Source organism: Pteropus alecto, unplaced genomic scaffold, assembly GCF_000325575.1.
Source record: "Pteropus alecto unplaced genomic scaffold, ASM32557v1 scaffold75, whole genome shotgun sequence".
NCBI lineage: Eukaryota > Metazoa > Chordata > Mammalia > Chiroptera > Pteropodidae > Pteropus > Pteropus alecto.
The window spans coordinates 5466935-5488986 of record NW_006440638.1 but is presented as its reverse complement, the minus strand read 5'-3'; the positions used below and the strand labels follow the sequence as shown (position 1 = coordinate 5488986).

The following is a 22052-nucleotide window of genomic DNA, read 5'->3' as shown; positions in this document are numbered from 1 at the left end:
AGGTTTGCTTGAATGGATGCTATTGTAAATGTATTATTTATTAATTTTAATTTGTTTTTTAATTTATTTCATTTTCTTGCTAAATTTTCTAATTCTAGTAGTTATGTTTATAATTTTAAGAATTTTTCTATGCTACACATTCTATGTGCAAATAGTGACATAGTTTTACTTCTTCTATTCTAATCTTTATATTTTTCTTTTTGCTTCATTGTAATAGCTATGATATCTGAGGCAATGACGGATAAACATAGTAAGTGTGGGTGTCTTTGCCTTATTTCCAGCATCTTAATGAAATTTTAAATATTTATAACCAATTAGTATGTTATATACTATATTTTTGTAGATATCTTTAAAATAATCTGAAACTTACTCTTCATTTACAAATTTTTTATCATAAAGACAGGTTACAATAAATTAACAAATGCTATTTTTGCATTTGTTAAAAAGATTGCGTAATTTTCTCTCTTATTTTGTTACTGTGGGAAATTATTCTGGCAATTTTAAAATGTTAAAGCAAACTAAAATTTTCTGAAATAATTCCAACTTGTTCCTGAAGTCTCATCTTTTAATACATTGCTTGATTAATTTGAATAATAGTTTGCTTCGAATTATCCTTGTTCCTGAGAGTGACTGGTTTATAGATTTTTTAAATTTTCTGTCCAAGTTTTGTTATCAGAATTATGTATAATCCAAGACAGGAGATTTCTCTTTTTTTCTATATTCTTTAATGGTATGTCTTTTATAAATGTTCATTAATTCAAAGATAAATTATCTAAACCTATTTTTTATGCAGAGGAGGTATATGTATGCAAAGGATTTAATTATGGATCCAATAAATTTGCTATATATAAGACTATCCATAGTTTTCATTTCCTCCTTATTGGTTTTGATGACTTTTGCTTTTAAAAAAAACTGTCCATTTAATTTATATTGTCAAATTCACTAGCAAATATTTGTTCATAATATCGACTCTATTATCTTTTTTAAATTCTTGAAGAAACTGTACTAATGTTTCCTTTTTCATCTCTGATATTGATATATTTTATTTTTTCTCTTTCTCTGGACAGAGATTGATACATTTTAATAGTATTTTCAACAGTGCTACTTTTTACTTGGTTGATTATCTTGATTGCACATTTATTTTTTATTTTATTATTTTTCTTGCATTATTATTTTGTCTACTTTATTTAGATTAAGTTTTTTAATTTCTTGAGATATATACACAGAAATTCATTTTCAGCCTTTTATTTTTTTATTTAATAAATACATCAAATAGATCTTTCTGGTTTTGCTTAGATGAAGAAAACCACAAGAGGACATTACTCCAAAACAAACAGAGAAAAATCATAACATTTTTTTAGCCATTAAGAAAGCTGAGGTCAAAAGGCAACAAGGTGAACTACATTTGAAAGGGTTATAAACTCCTCTGAGGAGATACAGAGCACTAGAGGCAGAGGAGGCCTAAATGGATGCAGAGAATTTATTTAATGCGAACTCAGAGAAGGAATTTATCTGGTGAGATGGACTCCCCATGATCAATTAAGGACTCAGATTTTATGAATAATAAGAATCTAGGGGCCATTTATGACAGGCTCTTTATATACTCTATATACAGGGAAGAACTCAGACTGAGTTCTTCCCTCAGCTTTCTGCACTATTGCTCCACTTGTTTAATGTCTGACTCAATCAAAGAAACCATGGTTTCATGTTTCTACCCACAGACTAAGACTGGCCCCATCCAATCAGAACTGCACAATTTGTATACCTCATTTTCATAAAACTAACCTAATTGAGAACCAGGACAGGAACTTTCACTATAAAAGGCAGCCTCCCCTTCATCTTAGTGTAATATAATTTAGGTTGTTGCCTGAATTTGTGCTTCGAAGATGAGCTCTTTTTCATTCAGATAAATGCTTTTTATTCTTTATTACAGTCTAAAAGTAATTTTGGTTTACACAATCTTATGGGAGTAAGAAGAAAAATGACAATTTCATGAATCCATAATGAAGAAGGAACTGATACAAGGACACCCTATCTGGAAGAATTGACACAAAGAATGTGACATAAAGGAGCTATGTCATGGTAAAATATAGAGTTAATTCAAGCATAGCCCCTCCATGTACTCAGAAGACAAAAAGGAGGGCTGCTTGGTCAGTAGCCTCAAGAAAGACCATGAACAAGGATTCTCTGGGCAATACCTGTTCCCAAAGACATTTTCTGCTGTTCCCACACTATGCTCCTTTGGCCATTCCCATGGACATTATCTGCCTGCTCCGCTTGAGAGGGCAGTTGATCCACCGTTTTCAAGAACGTTCTCGGCTCCTGTAACTAAGCAGCATATTTTGCCCTCACTCACTTAGGAAGGCAGTTACTCCCCTGATGAGCTACTTTTATCAAGGGGCAAGGTCATGGGATGATGCAGCAGCTGATTCCAGAACCAGTTCCTCTTTCTTCTCCTCCAGGAGACCTGAGAAACCAGCCCTAGCTGAAAAGAAAAGATAGATTGCCTCCACCACCTTCATATCCTTGACTTAGTTTCCATGACTACTGATTTCCCTATATAATCCATGCTCCCAAGACATTTGAGAGAGCCAGCTTTTGGAGCAATAGCATGACCGTGTCTCTGGGAGTTGCAACCCTCTAATAAATGCTTATTCTATTTGGCCCGACTCCTGTGTCGGTCTTTTGGCTGTGAGTGGCACAGATAGCTTTAATCCCAAACTCAGTTTGCCTCTGGTTTCAATGATAGCTGGGATAGCGTGACACTTTAGAATTCCTGAGAGCCCCAGACAAAAGTGGAGCCAGCCCTCACTCAGATCACTTTTTCCTGGCTCTAACCCTGTGCTCCTGGATGCAGAGCAGAAGACTTCATGTTGTCTTCCTTTCCTGTGGCAAGCCTGAAACACCACCCACTTCCTGGAACCTGCTCTCTTAGAAAGCAAAAGCCTTCAGCTGTGCAGGGAGAGGCAGGAAGCATTCTTACCACTTAAGAATAGATCTACTGATTGGTGGAGGGGTAAAAGCAAAATCTGTCTGTCCCTTAGGGATCAAAGGCAACACTCTCGCCTCGGTTTTCAGTAAGGGTAATTGCTGCTAGGGGAAGCTGACAAGTAAAAGTTGCCTCCACTTAAGTGGGAAACAGGAATACCCATTGCCCATGCCAAAAGCCCTGAATAGAGAAACAAACAGCAATCCCTCCAACAACTAGTCCCAGGCAAAGGTATATTGCTACTGAGAGAACAGTAAAGCAGACACCAAGTGCCACTGGAGGTAGGGCAGGAAGCCTGATTGAGCACGGAATTCTGTACTGCACTGATTCAAATCACATATGCGCTATAACAGGGAGAGGCTGGGGAGCTCTCTCAAGCAGGCTTAGAGGAAAATTTAGAGAATAATGTTTATATTGAAAAATAGGAAGGTCTCAAGTCAATGAATTTAGCTTCATCCTAAAAATAAAATAGAGAAAGAAAGGCAAACTAAGCACAAATCAAGAGGATAAAAGGAAATAATAAAGATACAAGCAGATATCAATGAAATAGTAAACAAGAGAAAACCAGAGAAAACTCAATGAAACCCAAAGTCGGCTCTTTCAAGAGATCAATAAAATTGGTAAATTTCTAGCCAGATTAACCAAGAAAAAAGAGAAGATGAAAATTACTATTTTCAGGAGTAAAAGCAGAGGCAGGACCCTACAAATCCTACAGACATGAAAGGATAATATGAGATTATACACAACTGTATGCAAATAACTTCTTTGAAAGACACAATCTAGCAAAGATCACTCAAAAAATATATATAAACTTAATAACCCCAGATCAGTTAATGAAATTAAGTGTGGAGTAAAAAATATCTTGCATGTGAGTCCATGCCCTGATGCCTGTTTTGTGAATTCTACCAGGCATCTACAGAAGGAATAATGCTAATTCTACACACAGTTTTCCAGAAAATAGAAGAGGAGGGAATACTTCTCAACTAATTTTAAGAGGCTAACATTACCCTGATACCACAATAAAAGACATTGTAAGAAAACAGTTCAATTTCTTTTAACATATATGCAAAAATTCTTAAAAACATTAGCAAAATAAATCCAGCAATTATAAAAATGATTATTCATTATTATCAACTAGGGTTTATCCCATGAACACAACAGTATTTAAATGGAAATTTATAAAATTAAACATCTATACTACAAAAAAAGACTCAAATCAATGACTTCATAATTTACTTTAAAAAAAGAAAACTAAAAAGAGAAGAGAAATGAAACCCAAAGTAGAAAGAAATAATAATTATGAGCCATAAAACAGAAAAGAAAAGAAAAAGTCAGTTGAGAAGCTTCTACTCAAGATGGTGGAACAGGTAAATAGTAGGCTTATCTCATCTCATGACATCAAAATTACAACTAAATTACAGAACAGCCATTATTGAGAATCACTTGAAGTTTAGCTGAACAGAAGTTCTATAACTAAGGATATACAGAAGAAACCACCTTTAGTAATTTGACAAATGATAGGAAGGGCAGAGACTTAAAATGGGCTGGTGTCATATCCGCATGTTGCTTTGAAAATTGAGAGAACTATCTTGGCAATGGGGGTCCTCCCTGAGGAGCGAGGGGGTCACAGTCCTGTATTAGGGACCCCAGACCAGGATTCCAGTGCTGGGAAGAGAAGTCCCCACAACTTCTGGTTATGAGAACCAGCAAAGATCATGGCTGAGTGAGATGGAGGGATGCTGGAGTCCTAGGCACTGCTGTTAAAGGGCCCATGCTTGAACTTACTTGCTAACAAAGTCACTGGCTGTCAGTGCTGAGCTGATTGAGAAAGGAAGATTTCAGTGGTGAGATGACCAGTTGAAAGAATGCACGAGGGGCCGACATGAGAATGAAACAGCAGGCACCTGCTTTATTGTGGGGAGCATGCTTCTATTGTGAAGAACATACTTCTGCACCATTAGGAGACTGCATGGGCTTTATATATGTCAGAGAACAATAGTGGCATTCTGCCGCACATGCATAATACAATAAACTAAATCATACTTACATATGTTAGGCGCAGGCACCCGACTACACTAACCCATTTTAAATCCAAGGTCCTATTCCTAAACATGAGCCTGTATCATAGCCAGACCTGGGACCAGCTAGGCCAGGGTCCACACTGGCTCTGAGATCTAGTGCAGGAATAGCAGCTGAGTAGGCATGAGGGCTGGAGAGGCAGCTTTCTCCCAGACAGATATGTTAGCAGAATCCATTGTTCCTTTGTTGAGCACTCTTCTACCCAACATGCAGATGCTGGAGCTGCCATATCTGCATCTTCATCAACCAGGCTAATACAGTTGGCCACATCCTTGTGATTCCCTGAGACCTATCTTCACTCTACTTGCTGGCCTACCCAAGCCAGATTCAATGTTTTTTTCCATACAAATGGCCTGTCTTGGCTCATTTTGTAAACTTTCCTAAAATCTCTCAAAGTTTCACAAAATCTGAATAAGCATCGCCTGGCTTCTGTGTGCCTTGTATCTCTTGCTAAGCAGCCTTAAGCCTGGTATTGGTGGCAGGCTACAATGGTTTGCAGCTTAATCTCTCCCAAGCACCTCCAAGACCAGCACAAGAGGCAACCATCTGCAGCTCATTTTGTAGCTCATACTAAGTAGCTTTGGGCAGGGCACAGGCAGTGGTTGAACTTGGCTTGCAATAGAGTCCCTCTCAAGAGGCCTTAGTACCAACACACCTGGTGGCCATTTTCAGATTACAACAGATAACCAATCAACCACCTCCTCACACCCAAAAGACAGACTCAGCAGCCACCAGAGCCCTGCTAAAGCAAATCCTGCCCCATAGAGTTGGGCCTGCACAACATCTCCACTGTGGTCACAACCAGTCCTCATAAACAATCAGCATGAGAGTCAATACCTCCCACTGACATGCAAATAACAATCAAAGCTCAACTACAACAGAAGTGTACATACAACACAACACATACAAGAAACACACCTGCAGCACCCAGCTCAGGTGATCAGGGAAGATCATGTCACTTGGGCTCCACAGGACACCAACTAATTAAGGCCAGTCTTCTAAGATAGAGAGACAAAGCAGCTCTCCATAATACATAGAAACAAACACAAGGAAGCCGCCAAATGAAAGAATAGAACAAAGCTCCAGAAAAAAGAACTAAACAAAATAGAGACAAACAATCTACAAGATGTAGAGTTCAAAACACTGGTTATAAGGATGCTCAATGAACTTAGGATAAGAGTAGACAAACTCACTGAGAACTTTTACAGAGAGATAGAAAACACAAAAATGGAGATAGAAAAATAAAAAAGAACCAATCAGAAATGAAGACTACAACAACTGAAATTATATATATATGAATCAACAGCGGATTATATGAAGCAGAAGATCAAATCAGCAATTTGGAAGATAAGTTAGCCCCTAATCAAAACAGCAAAAAGAAAAAAATCCAAAAAATTAGACTAGTTTAAAGGACCTCTGGGACAATATCAAGGCTACCAACATTCACATCACAGGGATATCAGAAAAAGAAGAGAGAGAGCAAAGGATTGAGAACCTATTTGAAGAAATAATGATGGAAACTTTCCTAACGTGGTGAAGAAAATCGACATACACGCCAAGAGCTGAGAGTCTCAAATAAAATAAACCCAAAGAGGCCCACTTCAAGGGACATAATCATTAAAATGCCATAGGTTAAAGATAAAGAGAAAAATCTTAAAAGCAGCAAGAGAAAAGCTGTTAGTTGCATACAAGGAAGTTCCCATAAGACTTTCCAGCTGATTTCTCAACAGAAACTTTGTAGGGCAGAAAAGATTACCATGAAATATTCAAAGTGATGAAAAGCAAAGACTTACAATTAAGATTACCTAGAAAAGCTATCATTTAGAATTGAAAGACAGATAAAGAGCTTCCCAGACCGCACCCCCCCGCAAAAAAAGTAAAGGAGTTTATCAACACCAAACTAGTATTACAAGAAATGTTAGAGGGACTTCTTAAAGAAGACAATGAAAAAAAAGATAAAAATATAAATAACTAAATGGTAATAACTACATATTAACTTCATATTAATGGTAATAACTATAATTACTTCAAATATCAATTAATTAATTATTCTAATTAAAAGACATAAGGTAGCTGAGTAGATAAGAAAACAAGACTCTCACATATGCTGCGTACAAAAGACTCACATCAGATCTAAAGACATACAAACTGAAAGTAAAGAAATGAGAAAAAAATTTTATGAAATTGTGAATGAAAAATTAAAAAAAAACTGGGTTAGCAATACTAATACTGGTCAAAAAAAGACTCTAAAACAAAGCCTCTGACAAGAGACAAAGAAAGACTCAGTAATTCCACTTTCGGTTCTTTATCTGAACAAACCCAAAACACTTCTTCAATGAGAATGTGCACACATATATTTATCAAAGCATCATTTACAGTAGCTTAGATATGGAAGTAACCTGAGTATCCATCAACGGATAAATAGAGAAAGAAGAGATGGAACATATATGCAATGGAATATTACTCAGCTATTAAAAAATAAAAACAAAAATTTGCCATCTGCGACAATATGGATAAATTTAGAGGGTATTGTGTTGAGTGGAGTAAGTCAGACAGAGGAAGACAAATTCTATATGGTTTCACTTATATGCAGAGTGTAAAGAAGAAAATAAACAATCAAAATAGAAACAAACTCATAAATACAGAGAACATTTTGATGGTTGTCAGATGGAAGGGAGTTTTGGAGAGTGGATGCAAAAAGGGAAAGGATTAAAAAGTACAAATTGGTAGTTACGAAACAGTAATGAGAATGCACAGTATAACATGAGAAATATAGTCAGTAATATTGTAATAACTATGTATGATGTCAAATGGGTACTAAATATATCAGTATGATCATTTTGTAAACTATATAAATGTCTAAGCATCATGTTGTACACCTGAAACATATAATATTGTATGCCAACTGTAATTAAAATAAAAAATTATTTAAAAAGTAGAATATTTAAATTGAAGTGGTTACTCTATGTACATTTAATATAAATACTAATATAGTGTGAATTAAATACTGATATAGTTTAATACTATAATAATATAACAATACTGATATAGATTATCTATCTTTTTTTTTCCATTTCTGCTTCTGAGACATCCCTATCTCAAGATCCAATGAACAACAGACCATGATAAGAGTATACAAAATTTCCTTTCTAGATTATTCACTAAATTTCCAAAGAATTGAATGAATGGAAGTTGAAACTTTGAGTGTCATGTAAGAAAAAGAGAACTTTCGGATAAACATGAAAAAGATTATGGAATGATCCCAACAGTGGTACATTGGTTAAAATTTCTTCAGATTCTACTCTAATGAAGGCTCCAGAAGATTTCAATCATAATAATACATAGTATTTTAAATCTTAACAGTGACTATAATTGGCAAATATTATTATTCCTCTTTTTTTATAGATAGAACAACTGAAACACAGAGGTATTAAATAATTTTCCAAAGATTACACTGCTAATAAACAATTGAACTAGAAATTGAATCATTATCTAACTTTAGAATCAACCACAAGTTTTTGCTACTTCATTTTGCTGTAATAAGGCATATTGAAAAGTAATTGGAGGACACACTGTTTACCAATTAGGAAATAAAATAATATTTTACTGAGAAAATACAAAAAACAAAAAAGAAGCAGAAGTTCTTGTATACATTTTGCTAAAGTAAAACATATTAAAGTACAAGACAATAGTGTTATTAGTTATAAGAAAATAAAATTGCACTTATAAAAAAATATAAAAAAGCAGAGGTCCATATATATAATTTCCATAGCTAACCACTAACCAACTGTGTCATCAATAAAATCTAAAGTTTTCTGTAACTCACATTTCTTAGTTATAAAATAGAAACAAATAATCTATTTCTCAGGTTCCTTGAGCTCATAAGTATTTCTAAATATACTTCTAAATCTAAATTCTATCAAAGATATATATTTTAAATAACAGCAATAGACATAAATAATATAACATGTTTCTGGATTAAATAATAAAATGCTCTAGTCAACGGACAATTATTTTATGGAATAAATCAAGACACATGGGCTGCTAAATAGGAGGTTTTTGAATACATAACAGCACATTCATTAGAAGAAAGCAACTAATTTGTGCTCTTGGGAAAAACAGATAGGAACAAGTCATATCAAGAATGTAAGCATTTTCTTTGAGAAGAATGCAGTTTACTAGATACCAAACAGGAAGTAAAGTTTTCCTAAGGTGGTACATTAATATCCATTGGTGCAAGCAATTAAAATAAATTTTTAGATTAAAAACTATTAATTATTAAAAATAACTTTTAAAACAAAAAATTATTAAACATGAATTTTATATTGCTAGTGTAGCGAATTATCACAAATTTGGCTGCTTAAAACAACATAAATATTCTCTGTTACAGTTTTGGAGTCCAGAAGACTGAAATCAGTTTCACTGGACAAAAGTCAATTGACAAAGCTGCATTCCCTTCTAGAGATTCTAGGGGACAATCTCTTTCTTTGCCTTTTATAGCTTCTGAAAGCCACCTGCATTCCTTGGCTGGTGACTCCTTCCTCACATCACTCCAACTTATTGCTTTCGTCATCATCACATCACTCACTTCCTACTTCTGACTTCCTTGCTTCCTATTAGGATCTTATGATGATATTTATGGCCCATCAGGATTATCTAGAATGGTTATGGATTGAATTGTGCCCCCAAATTTATATGTTGGTTGAATACTAACCGCCAGTACTTTAGAATGTGACTTTATTTTGAAATCCGGTCATTACACATGTAATTAATAACAGATGAGATAATTAGGATGGACCCTAATCCTATGTGACTGATGTCCTTATAAAAAGGGGAAATTTGAACACAAACAACACGCACACAGGAAGAACTTCATGTGAAGATGAAGTCAGCAATCCAGATGATGCTTTTAAAAGTCAAGGAACACCTATGATTGCCAGCAAACCACCAAAAGTTAAATGGATGTCATGGAACAGATTCTCCCTTAGGAACTTAGAAGGAACTTAGCCCGCCAATACCCTGAACTCAGACTTCCAGACTCTACAATTGTGAGACAATAAGTTTCTGTTTAAGCCACCCAGTTGGTGGCATTTTTTTTACAGCAGCCTTAGCAAACTAACAAAAGTACAATTTCTCATTTCAAATCTTTAACTTAATCACATCTGCAAAATCCCTTTAGCTATATAAGGTAACATTTCTAAATTCCAGCAATTAGGGAGTAGATATCTTTGGAGAATCATTATTCAGCCTACCATAGCATGCTTATTGTCAAACTATTTTATACATTGAAGGACATAGGTTAAATAAAATATTTTCTTCCTCAAAATTCAATATTTATAATATAAAAATCCAAGTGTCATGTGAATTATTTGCAGTATTTCTATGGACTCTAGCAATCTCCTGTAATGTTTAACAGAAGAAAAGTAAAGAAAATACAGCTTGAGGGAGGCAAGCTTTTTGTATCACAAAACTATTCCTTACCAGAAACATTGGTACTTTTGACTTAATCCATTTTTTAGATTAAATACATTTCATGAATTTAAGAATAATAGGTAGCATAACTTATTTGATTATATTCTGGTAATAATTACTTATAATTATGAGTATATTTCAATAAGTGATTCAGAATTTTTCATAGAAAATAAAACCATTTATTGTTTTATTATAATATTGCACAATTATAGTATTAGTATTCCCAGATAGGTATAATCTTTGCACATTTTTATATTTTACACATAGAGAGTTTGCATATGTTTATAGAAATACCAGGAAAAGTCAATTCAAGAAATATAAATAAACCTGTCAATAACATTGTAGTATGGCAGGTTTTATGCTTTTTTTTTCAGATCGCATTTAACACACAATTCATTACTTTTTTTATCTACCAACTTCCTTTCTAAAAGGTCAGAATTCATGATCTCATACATCTTTCACAGAAGGCAAAACAAACAAACAAACAAACAAACAAACCTCTCTAGGTATTTCAAACAGAAGGACATTTAATAAAAGAGAAGTTGGAGCTTATAAATTTATTGGAAGGACTGGAAGATCAGAAATCAGGAAATCATGGCATTTCAGCAATCTGGAGGCTGCTGCTGTTGCTACTGAAAACACTGCTGAAACTTTCTTTTACACACACCAAACAGAACTCAGATACCAAATGCAAAATCAGGCCACTCACTGCCTCATTTTCTAAATGCTCATATCACCACTATATTGTTTGCCAACTGCCACAGCAGCAAAAGTGTAACCTCCACTTTATTTCTATCTTGCACCTTTTATATAAGGTTAAATAATTACTAGAATTTAATTTGCATCTAGGTATCTAACTTCAAGGGAGGGAGTTTTCACACTTTCTACCTAGAATGCAGTTGAGATAGTAACTATAGAAGTTATCAAGCTCCTTTCGCTGAGGCAAAGATGGAAAATGTATACAAAACTCAGAAAAGGAAGAGCAGAGACTGAGGCTATAATGAAAAGAGACTAGCCATTCCCAGATTAACAGGAAACAGACATTTTATAGAGCAAGAGTTAATACTTACAGCATTTGTATAAAATTATAAATATTTTGTTCACTCAGTCCAGAAGTAGCTTAAAGGAACTGCTCATAATTTGTGTCTATTGCATTCTAAAAATTTCATAAAATTAATGTAAATTATCTGGTCCCAAGAAACAATAAATCCATTATAAAAGAGCACGGAATGAAGAATAGTTTTAAGTATCCCTGATCTATGAAAATACTAAGTGGACAAAAAAGAGAAAATGCACTTTTTAGTCATGTTGAAATGGAAATGCATTTGGCAGTAATCTTGTAACTCTTGTATTAGTTAGAATTTTTTAAAGGCCTATAAATTACCACTTAAACTGAGAATTTCAAAAGGAAAGTGTTATGCATTAGAAAAGTTTAATTCTAGTGGCTTTATAAATGGGATGATTCAAAGATGCAATTAAACTACCAGGATTTGGTTTGTCTTGATTTCTTGGTTTATTCTTTCTCCAAGCTGGCTTCATATATTGACTCCATTAATTGACTTTTGATAATTTCAAACTCATGCTTTCCCTCGCATCTTATAGATTTCTATTCATCAAAATATTAGGCTGAATCTCTTTTTCAATTGTCTCATAAAAACTTCAATATCTCTTTTTGGGTGAGTGAGGGTCACTTGCTCATCTCTGAACGAATTATTAAGCAAGGGAAATTTAATGTTTTAATTGGCTAAGCCTAAACCACATGCTTGTGCCTATTGTCAGAAATAAAGTTAAGTTCACACAAAACACAAAGTTTGATATGGGAAAGGAGTGGTTTCTCGGGGCGGGGGGAGAATACATACTATTAAGAAAATAAGGAAAAATATATGAGACAGACAATAATAGTCGAGTTTACTACAGCCCCAAGACTTCAATTGACCTTTGTTGTCTTCCACTGATTCTGGAGGGAGCTATACAAAAGTACTTGCCAGACAAATACTACATATTACTATGTGTGATTTTGGCCTCATAACCTCTATGGAGTACTGGTGAATTAGGCAATAGATATGTGACAAGGACTCCTTTTACTTAGGTTGGTTATAGATCAATGCAAGCTGCTGGGACACTCAGCCCTTTTCCCAACGGCTCACACACTCTGATTTGGCTATAAAAGGCAAGTATAGACAAACCCATGGAAGAGAATATCACAGAGAGAAATAAGAGACATTTTCCTAAAGAGTTTTATTTCTACTCCTCTCATTAGAGTTGCATCCTTGTCCTATGTGACAAGATAGATTCAGTCAGAAGCTGGAGATCTGCCAAGAAGCCCATTGATAGATAGCATGAAGGACAAACTTTCCTTTATAAAATTTAGCTAGAGGTTATTCTGCTCCTTAGTGAGGAAGGAAACTTAATTCAAACCAGAGCTTCTCAAATTTTTAAATTCAGGTCTCTTTTGGATAAAAATTAAAATCCTTGTTTCTAGATTTTTCACTTGAAACATATTTTATTTATCAATATCATCTCAATAAATTTAATAAAATAATAAAACAATATTTCAACAAGCAAAAACAGCCTTTTCTATAGGTTTAGATAAGACTCCATGCTAAAATTATTCAAGCTAATGTCTATGAAAAGAAAATGTATGTGCATTTTGATTTATATACTTCTTGTTCAGAAAATTGGTCAATCTCTAAATGCAAATACACCCTTACTGGGATTTTTGAGAAATTAAAATTCTCAAAGCTTTCTCATTTTGAACTTCAAATTTTAAGACAAAGTTTAGGCAAAATAAGCAGACCCTTTCTGTTGGAAAAAAATGCTTTTTATTCCATCCATGCCCTGTTACGCTGTTAAAATACCTGTGAATTTCAAATGCAACATAATTGGCATTATAATAAATGATCTGGCAAAGTGTTGCTGAACAATAAAGGACAGAAATATTATGTCCCATTGTTACTATGAATAGAACCACCCAGACACCAATTAACATCTCATCACTATGACTACTTATTATTGTTCCTGCTCCACTAATCGAATTTATATCTTTTTAGTTCATATTTTGATTTCAAAAAGTTCTGCTAAGAAAAAATTAATTTATCTTGAATGCAAATAAACGTGAAATTTACAAAGCTAATTAAGTTTATAACTGAGAATAATATGAAAAGGAAAATTAAATTGCTTTGCTACAAGAAAAATCTTATAGGAAACATTTGTTAAAACATAAAAAAAATGTTAACATTTTCCAACACAGTTGGTTTTTGGCTTATATTTTTAATATGACAATTATATTCATTTTCTTTTATTTTAATACACACTGAGTACTGTCTCCAAAATGTAGTAATATTGCATGTTAGTGGTGGAGAAAAGGGCAGAAATATATTCGCAAAACATTTAAATAAAGCTCTCACAAATTATAAAGCTTTTAGTGAAAAGATAATATTACTTCACAGTGAAAAATAAATTTTGAAAACAAGCCAAGTAAAAATTTATAAAAACACAAAAACACAGAAAATTTTGGTGATAAAGTGACATTAAGTAATATCTTGGCATTTGTGACACTATAACAATGTAATGCCTTTTAAAAATACTCTTTTTTTATAATTATTTTATTTTTTTAAATTACAATTGGCATACAATATTATATTAATTTCAGGTGAACAACATAGTAATTAGACATTTTTATAACTTACAAAGAGATCACCCCGATAAATCTAGTACTCATCTGACATTATACATAGTTATTACAATATTATTGACTATATTCCTTATGCTATACTTTACATCTCCATGACTAATTTGTAACTACTAATTTGGACTAATTAATCCCTTCTCCATTTCACTCACCCTCAACACTCTCCCACTGGCAACCATCAAAATGTTCTCTGTATTTATGAGTTTGTTTCTGTTAGGTTTGTTTGTTTACGTCGTTCTTTAGATTCCACACATAACTGAAATCATATGGCATTTGTCTTTCTCTGTCTGACTTACTCCACTCAGCACAATACCCTCGAGGTCCATTCATGTTGTTGCAAATGGCAAGTTTTCATTTTTTATGGCTGAGGAATATTCCCTTGTATATATGTACCACCTCTTTTTTTTCCATTCATCTATTAATAGACATCAAGGTTGTCTTCAAATCTTGACTATTGTAAATAATACTGCAGTAAACATATGGATTCACATGTTCTTTTAAAGTAATATTTTGGGTTTGTTTGGATAAACACAGAAGTAGGATTACTGGGTCCTTCTTTGCTTTTAATTATAGCCTTTGTTTTAAGGTCTATTATGTCTGGTATAAGCATTGCTACCCCAGTTTTTTTTTATTCCCATTTTTATGAAATATCTTTTTCTTCTTTTTACTTTCAGTCTATATGTGTCTTTAGATTTGAAGTGAGTCTCTTGTAGGCAACATATGTAAGAGTTTTGTTTTCTCATCCATTCAGCCACCTTATTATTTGATTGGGCATTTAATCTATCTAGATTTAAGTAATTGTTGATAGATTTATAGTTATGGTCATTTTATTATTCATATTTGTAATCTTTTCCTTTCATTCTCCTTTTTCTTCTTTTTCTTCTTCTTCTTAAAAAAAGTCCTTCTAACATTTTTTTGTGATACTGGTTTGGTGTTGAACTTTTTCAGCTTGTTCTTGTGTGGGAAGCTCTTTATCTGTCCTTTGATTCTAAACGTTAGCTTTGCTGGGTAGAATAATCTTGGTTATCCTTGCTTTTCATCACTTTGAATATTTCATGCCAACCTCTTCTGAACTACAAAGTTTCTGTTGAGGAATCAGCTGATATTCTTATGGGAGCTCCTTTATAGGTAACTAATTGCTTTTCTCTTGCTGCTTTTAAGATTCTCTCTTTAACCTATAGCATTTTAATGATAATATGTCTTAGTGTGGGCCTCTTTGAGTTCATTTTGTTTGAGACTCTGAACTTCCTGGTCTTGTATGTATATTTTCTTCACCAGATCAGGGTAGTTTTCCATTATTATTTCTTCATATAGTTTCTGTCCATTCTCCTCGCTCCCTCTTTTCTCCTTCTGGTACTCCTAATGCAAATGTTTGTACCCTAGATGTTGTCCCAGAGGCCTCTTAAACTAGCTTAATTTTTTTGGATTCTTTTTTATTTTTGCTGTTCTGATTGGGTATTTTTTGCTACCTTACCTTTCAAATAACTTATTCAATCCTCTACTTCATCTAATCTACTATAGAATCCCTCTAATGTATTGTTCGTTTTAGTTGTTACATTCTTCGTTTCTGTCTGGTTCTTTTTTATGTTTTTAATCTCTATTTTTATGTTTTCTATATCTTTATAAAAGGTTCAGTGAGTTTGTCTATTTACATCCTAAGTTCATTGGACATCCTTATAACCAGTGTTTTGAACTCTACATCTGGTCGATTGCTGGTCTCCATTTTATTTAGTTCTTTTTCTGAAGCTTTGCTTTTCTTTAATTTGGGACATATTTTTTGTCTCTTCATTTTGGTTGCCTCCTTGTGTTTGTTCCTATATATTATGGAGAGTTGCTATGTCTCCTGGTCTTAGTAAAGTGGCCTTACATAATAGGTGTCCTGTAGGGTCTAAGTGACACAGCCTTCCCTGGTCATCTGAACTGAGTGCTCCAGATTTCTTGCGTGGATTGTGTTTCCTCCTGTTGTAGTTGAGCTTTGGTTACTATGACCCTTGGGCTGAGTTGTTGTGAACACTGGTTCTGACTACAGTAGAGGAGCTATTGTGCAGGGGCTCAGCTTAGGGGGCAGGACTCACTTTAGCAAGACTCTGGTATCCATCCATTCTGCCCTCTGGGTGTATTGTCCTCAAATGCATCCCTGGGTGTTGCTTTGGCTTGCTCCGAATCTGACCACCAAGTATGCCAGTCCAAAGACCTCCTTGGAGGGACCTGTTGTAGGCCAAGTTCAGCCACAGCCTGTGTCCTGCCTGGGACCACCTGGCACGAGGCACCAAGAAATCCACAGATGGCTGCCACATGCTCTGGGCTTAGAGGTACCTTGAAAGGCCAAGCATCAAACCAAGGCTGGCTGCTGTTAGTGCTGGGCTTGGAGCTGCTCAGCAAGAGATATGGGGCATGCAGAGACCATATGCTATTAGTTTGGTTTGTGAACCTTGGAGGGGCTTTAAGAAAGTCCACTGCATGAACCAAGATAGGCTGTTTGTACAGAAAAGCCACTGATTAGGTACACAAATTGGGTGGGGTAGAGTCTCAGGGAATCACCAGGGTGGGGTGACCAGTGTTAGCTAGGTTGATAGAGAATCAAATATGGTGGCCGCTGCATCAATCTACTGGGTTCAGGGAGAGCTCAACAAAGAAACACTGGATTCTGCCAGCACCTCTGTCTGGAAGAAAGCTGCCCTTCTAGCTCTTGCCCTGAAGCCAGACAATTCAGTTTCTCCCTGTATGTCCCTGGTGCCTTTCAAGCTGCTGCCCCAGAGCTTGGGCTCAGAGTGAATGAGTCTGTCAGTGACTAAGTTTGTGCACCCTTTAAGAGAAACACCTGAGACTCCAGCTGCCCTCCATCTCACTCAGCCACAATCTCTACTGGTTTTCACAGCTAGAAATTGTGGAGACTTCTCTTCCAGGCACTGGACCCCTAGACTGGGGAGACTGGTGTGGGCTGGGACTTCTCGCTTCTCCAAGGGGCCTCTACAGCTGATTTATCCCTCTCAATTTTTAATCACCACTCACGAGAATTAGACCAGCTCATTTCTCTTCTCTGCCCCTCTTATCAGTCTCAAGTGGCTTCTTCTCTATGTTCTTAATTATAGACCTCATCAGCTAGACTTCAGGTGATCCTCAATGATGATTATTCTTTAATTTTGATATGGCCATGACACGTAGTGAGCACAGTGTTCACCTACTCTGCCATCTTGACTGGAAATTTGCAAAAGTATTATCTTTAATTATATCTGCTATTCCCTAGATTCCTAGATATTCAGTAGGCAATGTTTTCTATGCAAGATTCCCATTATCATGGAAATAAAATTTCAATTTTGAAATGCATCCATGATGATTTATTGATTAGTTTTAAGTCCTGAATAAGGACCAAGAGTGTTGAGTGGAAGTTTGGAGCCAATAATATATATATATTTTTTTGTTCCCCAGACAACAAGTTTACAGGATCAGCTTTTACAGTGTTGGCTGGCATTCCATAGAGGAGCAATTTAGATCGACTTTGGGGGATTAGCACATGCTAAAGGTAATCTGTTTCCTTAGCTGAAGCTCACAAACAAAGCAGTTAAGTCCTCATCACAAATGACCATGCTGGGACTCATTACACTTTTCATAGGCCTGGATCTTTTTGTTTCTAAGTCCCTAAAACATTTATATAGGGCAATGAAATTTTCACAGAACCTGAGCCAATTCCTTTAATGAAGAATGAGATAAATTACTGTGAAAGGTACAGTTTTTTTTCCAAAAGTAGGAATATAATTAAAGGAACAAAGTAAAAATGAAACAGTGAAGAATAACAATGCCTCCATAGACCCTGGTTAAAAATAGAGGGGGGAGGTAGATGGAGTGATGTGGTGACAGAAAGAATCTAACTATGGGAGATGAACACACAATGTAAATATATATATGCCTTACTGTTAAAATGTACAGCTGAAACTTACTGGATTTCATTAACCAATGTCACCATTAATTAATTTATTTATTAATTGAAAATTTAAAAAATAGAGTAGAGACTTTTTTTTAAAAAAGCTGCTTATTTTGCCAAGGCTTAACTTACTTATTAATTTAACAAACTTTTGTTGAGTTTCTAACATGTGTCAGGCTTTGTTTGAGGAGCTAATATAAGCAAATAAATATGCTATAATATCAATTTCCAAAGAGTTTAATCAAATGATAGAGAAAAAATATTTTTATAAAACAATATTATACATTTATAAAATGATGTGATAGAATCTATATAAAGATAAGTAAAAAGTATCTAACATTGTGGAGAAAGGGAGAAAGGGGCTGTTCAAAGGATATTTAGACTGAGGTAAATGTAGAAGGCTGGGACAGAAAGACAAAGGTTTATAATTTATATGTTAAGTGGTTAGAATTTTTAGGTATAAAGAAAAGGGTTTTTTGAAATTTAAAGATTTAGAATATTGACTTAGTGCAGTAAACATAACTCTTTAAATGGGGGTTAATGTTATGACATTTCCTATCTAATTTCCTATTTCTTAGGTCAAAGATCTACCTTTAAAATTAAAAAAATAATAAATGACTACAGAAACAGCAAAACAACATAAATGTTAGATTTTTAATAATAAAGTTGCATATACATATTTATTACATAACATCTTTATAGATATACAGAGAGAGAGAGAGATTAATGAAACCTTATTGGGTGCTGGGTTGTGAGAGCTGAACACGTGTCCTCACTAGTCAATAATCAATCTCTGCAATATAGTATGTATATGAGGCTAACAGTGCTCTAAGATCAATAGTACTGACTTTGGTAAACTTAAATCAATTTAAAGTATAGCTTAAAACTATCACTATTGAGCACTTATGTACTAGATTTACTACCAAAAATGTTCTACATATGCTATCTTTTTTAATTCTCGAAATTTTTTTAATGAAAGAAGTTGTATTATTTTATAAATAAATACATGGAAAGACTCAGTAACTTTTCCTAGGTCAAAATAAATAAGGATGAGGAATCAGAAATGTTATTAAAAGAAGAGAATAACAATTCATTGTAAAATATAGTACATGCAAGGGATAGCAAATAAGTCTGTATAACTGGAACATAGAAAGAATCTAGAAATAAAGAAGAATAAGAGGGAAACTGGGGAGGGGACATTTTAAAAATGATTTTGCATTTCATGCTGTGTTTAAACTTTTCCATTCCCTCTTCTACATGCCAAACTAATTTTGTGGTTTAGGACTTGGTTATTTTTACCTAGATTCTACATTTGAGAGGAAAATATTGTTAAATATTGCAAAGTCGAGAACTACTGCTCTATGTGCATTCAATATTTTATTTCTCTAGTTACTAAGAAGAAATGTTTCTTGCTCTAGTGACAATTCCTCCATTTCTTCATTTATTCCATCTTCTTTTCTAAGAAATGGTACATTATGATGACTCTGTCTCTTGTTTATAAAAGTTCTTCCTCTGTTATGGATTCTGCTCATTTTCACTGTTCCTCAAGATCCCAACTTAAAAATTACTCATTAAACCCCTTAAATTATTCCAAGCCCAATCCAAACTTTCTCTAGCAAAACTTTGTGTATATGTATATTATATATACATACACACACACTCTTTTCAAGTAAGTGTGTGTGCATATGTATATATAGCCTCAGTTTCCTCATCATCCACTTCCCAGCCCCCTCAAATTATACTTCTACTCCTACATATCTATTGAAACAACTTTTCTAAGACTGCCATTTTATATCTGATATCCATAGTTCATTATTTAGCCTATTTGAACTTTTGGAAGCATTATGCACTATTGACCTCTCTTTTCTGCTTGAAACATTCTCTATTCTTAATTTCTTTGCCACCATACACTACTAGCTTTCTTAATAACTCTATGGTGGCATTTTTTGTCACCTAACATCATCTTTTATTATCACATATTTAAATAGTGAAATTCCTTAATACTCTCCTTTATTTCTTCTTTATCATCATTCCTTGGATGTTTTCAATCAGGTCCATGAATTCAACTCTGATCTATACTGCAGCCAAACTGCTATCTTCAATATACATCTCACCCTGTGTTTCAGACACTTGCATTCTGATTTCTCCTTGATATCTCATGGAAGTCTCAAATGCACTGCAAAAATTTACTCATAATATTTTTCATCGTATTTTTTCACTTTTGTAAACAGCACCATCATTTCTCCAGTTATTCAAGCAGGAAACCTAATTCAAGCAAGAAATTTATTTGTTTGTGAATTTCTTATGTGCAGATCTCAGAACACTGACTGAGATCTGAGGAGATTCCACTCACAATTCTACTATCTACTTAATTTAATGTTTGCTTGTATATTTGTGTACTCGAGTATAAAGGTAGTGCTTTATTCCATTCTATTCCCCAGAAAAAATGTCTAGTTTATAAAAGATCTCAGCTTTTTCACCAGGGACCTGCCAAGATGGGCCATTTTTGCACCAAAACCATGAGAAGGTGGCCGGAGTCATCATCAAGAAGCACCAAATGCACCTGGGCAACAATTTCCACACCAACAAGTCCCTGTGTGGGAGATCATGGTTGTTCCCAGAAAGAAGCTCTGCAACAAGACAGTGGGCTATGTCACCTATCTGATGAAGTAGATTTAGAGAGGCTCTGGGAGAGGTATCTCCATCAAGTTGCAGGAAGAGAAGAGAGTAAGGAGAGATAATTATGTTCCAGAGGTCTCATCCCTGGATCAAGAGATCAGTGAAGTTGATTCTGACACTAAGGAAAAGCTGAAGCTCTTGGACTTTGGCTGTCTGTCCAAACTGCAGGTCACACAGCCTATAGTTGGGATGAATTTCAAAATACCATGCGGAGTTGTTTGAATTTTTTTCTGTGCTGTAATATTTCAATAAACCATGGATAACTTTTTGTAAAAAAAAGACCTCAGATTAGACAGTCAATAAAAATTGTCAAAGACTAGTGTGGAAATCCTTGTGATGTCAGAATGGTCCTTGAAATACCACAGTGGCATCAACTGCACCTAACTCTGGCTTTAGCTAGCATCTTCTTAGAGAAGTAGGAGTCTATTAGACTGTCACTATAGGTCTCATGAATTTCCACAGGGAGAAAATAATCAGTGGATACTTTTATTGACCCACACTATATTCTCGATTATTTTCCACATAGTTAATTGAAAAAGCTAGTCTTCCTCAAAATTTTATCTTTATGCATTCCATAAATTTAAAATCTTGTGATGAAGCACAAGACAATGAGAAAAAAGAAGAGACATTTTATGACCAACATAGGCCAGATAAAAATTTTATAAGGAGAAAAATATTTTTGTCTGTTACTAAGAAAAAAAAAAATATGAGATTTGCATAAGGGTTAGACTATTATTCATACGAATCTGTTATTATAGATGTTGATCATAAAGACATTTATTTAAAACCTGAAAATGCTAAGTTATCATGAATACATCCACTAAAATTTTCTTAATTAAACAAAAGTTATATAAAACACAAAATGTAAGATATATTTGATCCTGGCTTTATATGTGTTTTTTTCTAGCAAACAACTAAGAATGTATTGTAAAAAATGAGTTGGCTACTAATTTTTTTTTTCACATAGACCTATAAACTTAAACTTACACTAATATATCATTCTCTTCATATAATCCAAATATCTTAGCTGGATAAGATTGGGGAGTGCATTTCAGAGTTTAATTAAACTGTTAAGGTCAATTTATATGATTTCAGAACCATTATTTTTTACAAAACATAAAAAATGGCAGATATGCCAGCCTATTTCTTTGACTTCTATTTCTCATCAGCATTTAACTAAAAGTATGAGTGTAATCTCTACTCAGCCCAGTTTAGATTAT

The 22052-nt window shown here is 34.3% G+C and overlaps 1 pseudogene; it reads left to right on the top strand.

The window, feature by feature from the left end:
* The first annotated feature begins 234 nt into the window (after window positions 1-234).
* On the top strand, window positions 235-21054 carry LOC112484332 (annotated as a pseudogene).
* Window positions 21055-22052: the final 998 nt, after the last annotated feature.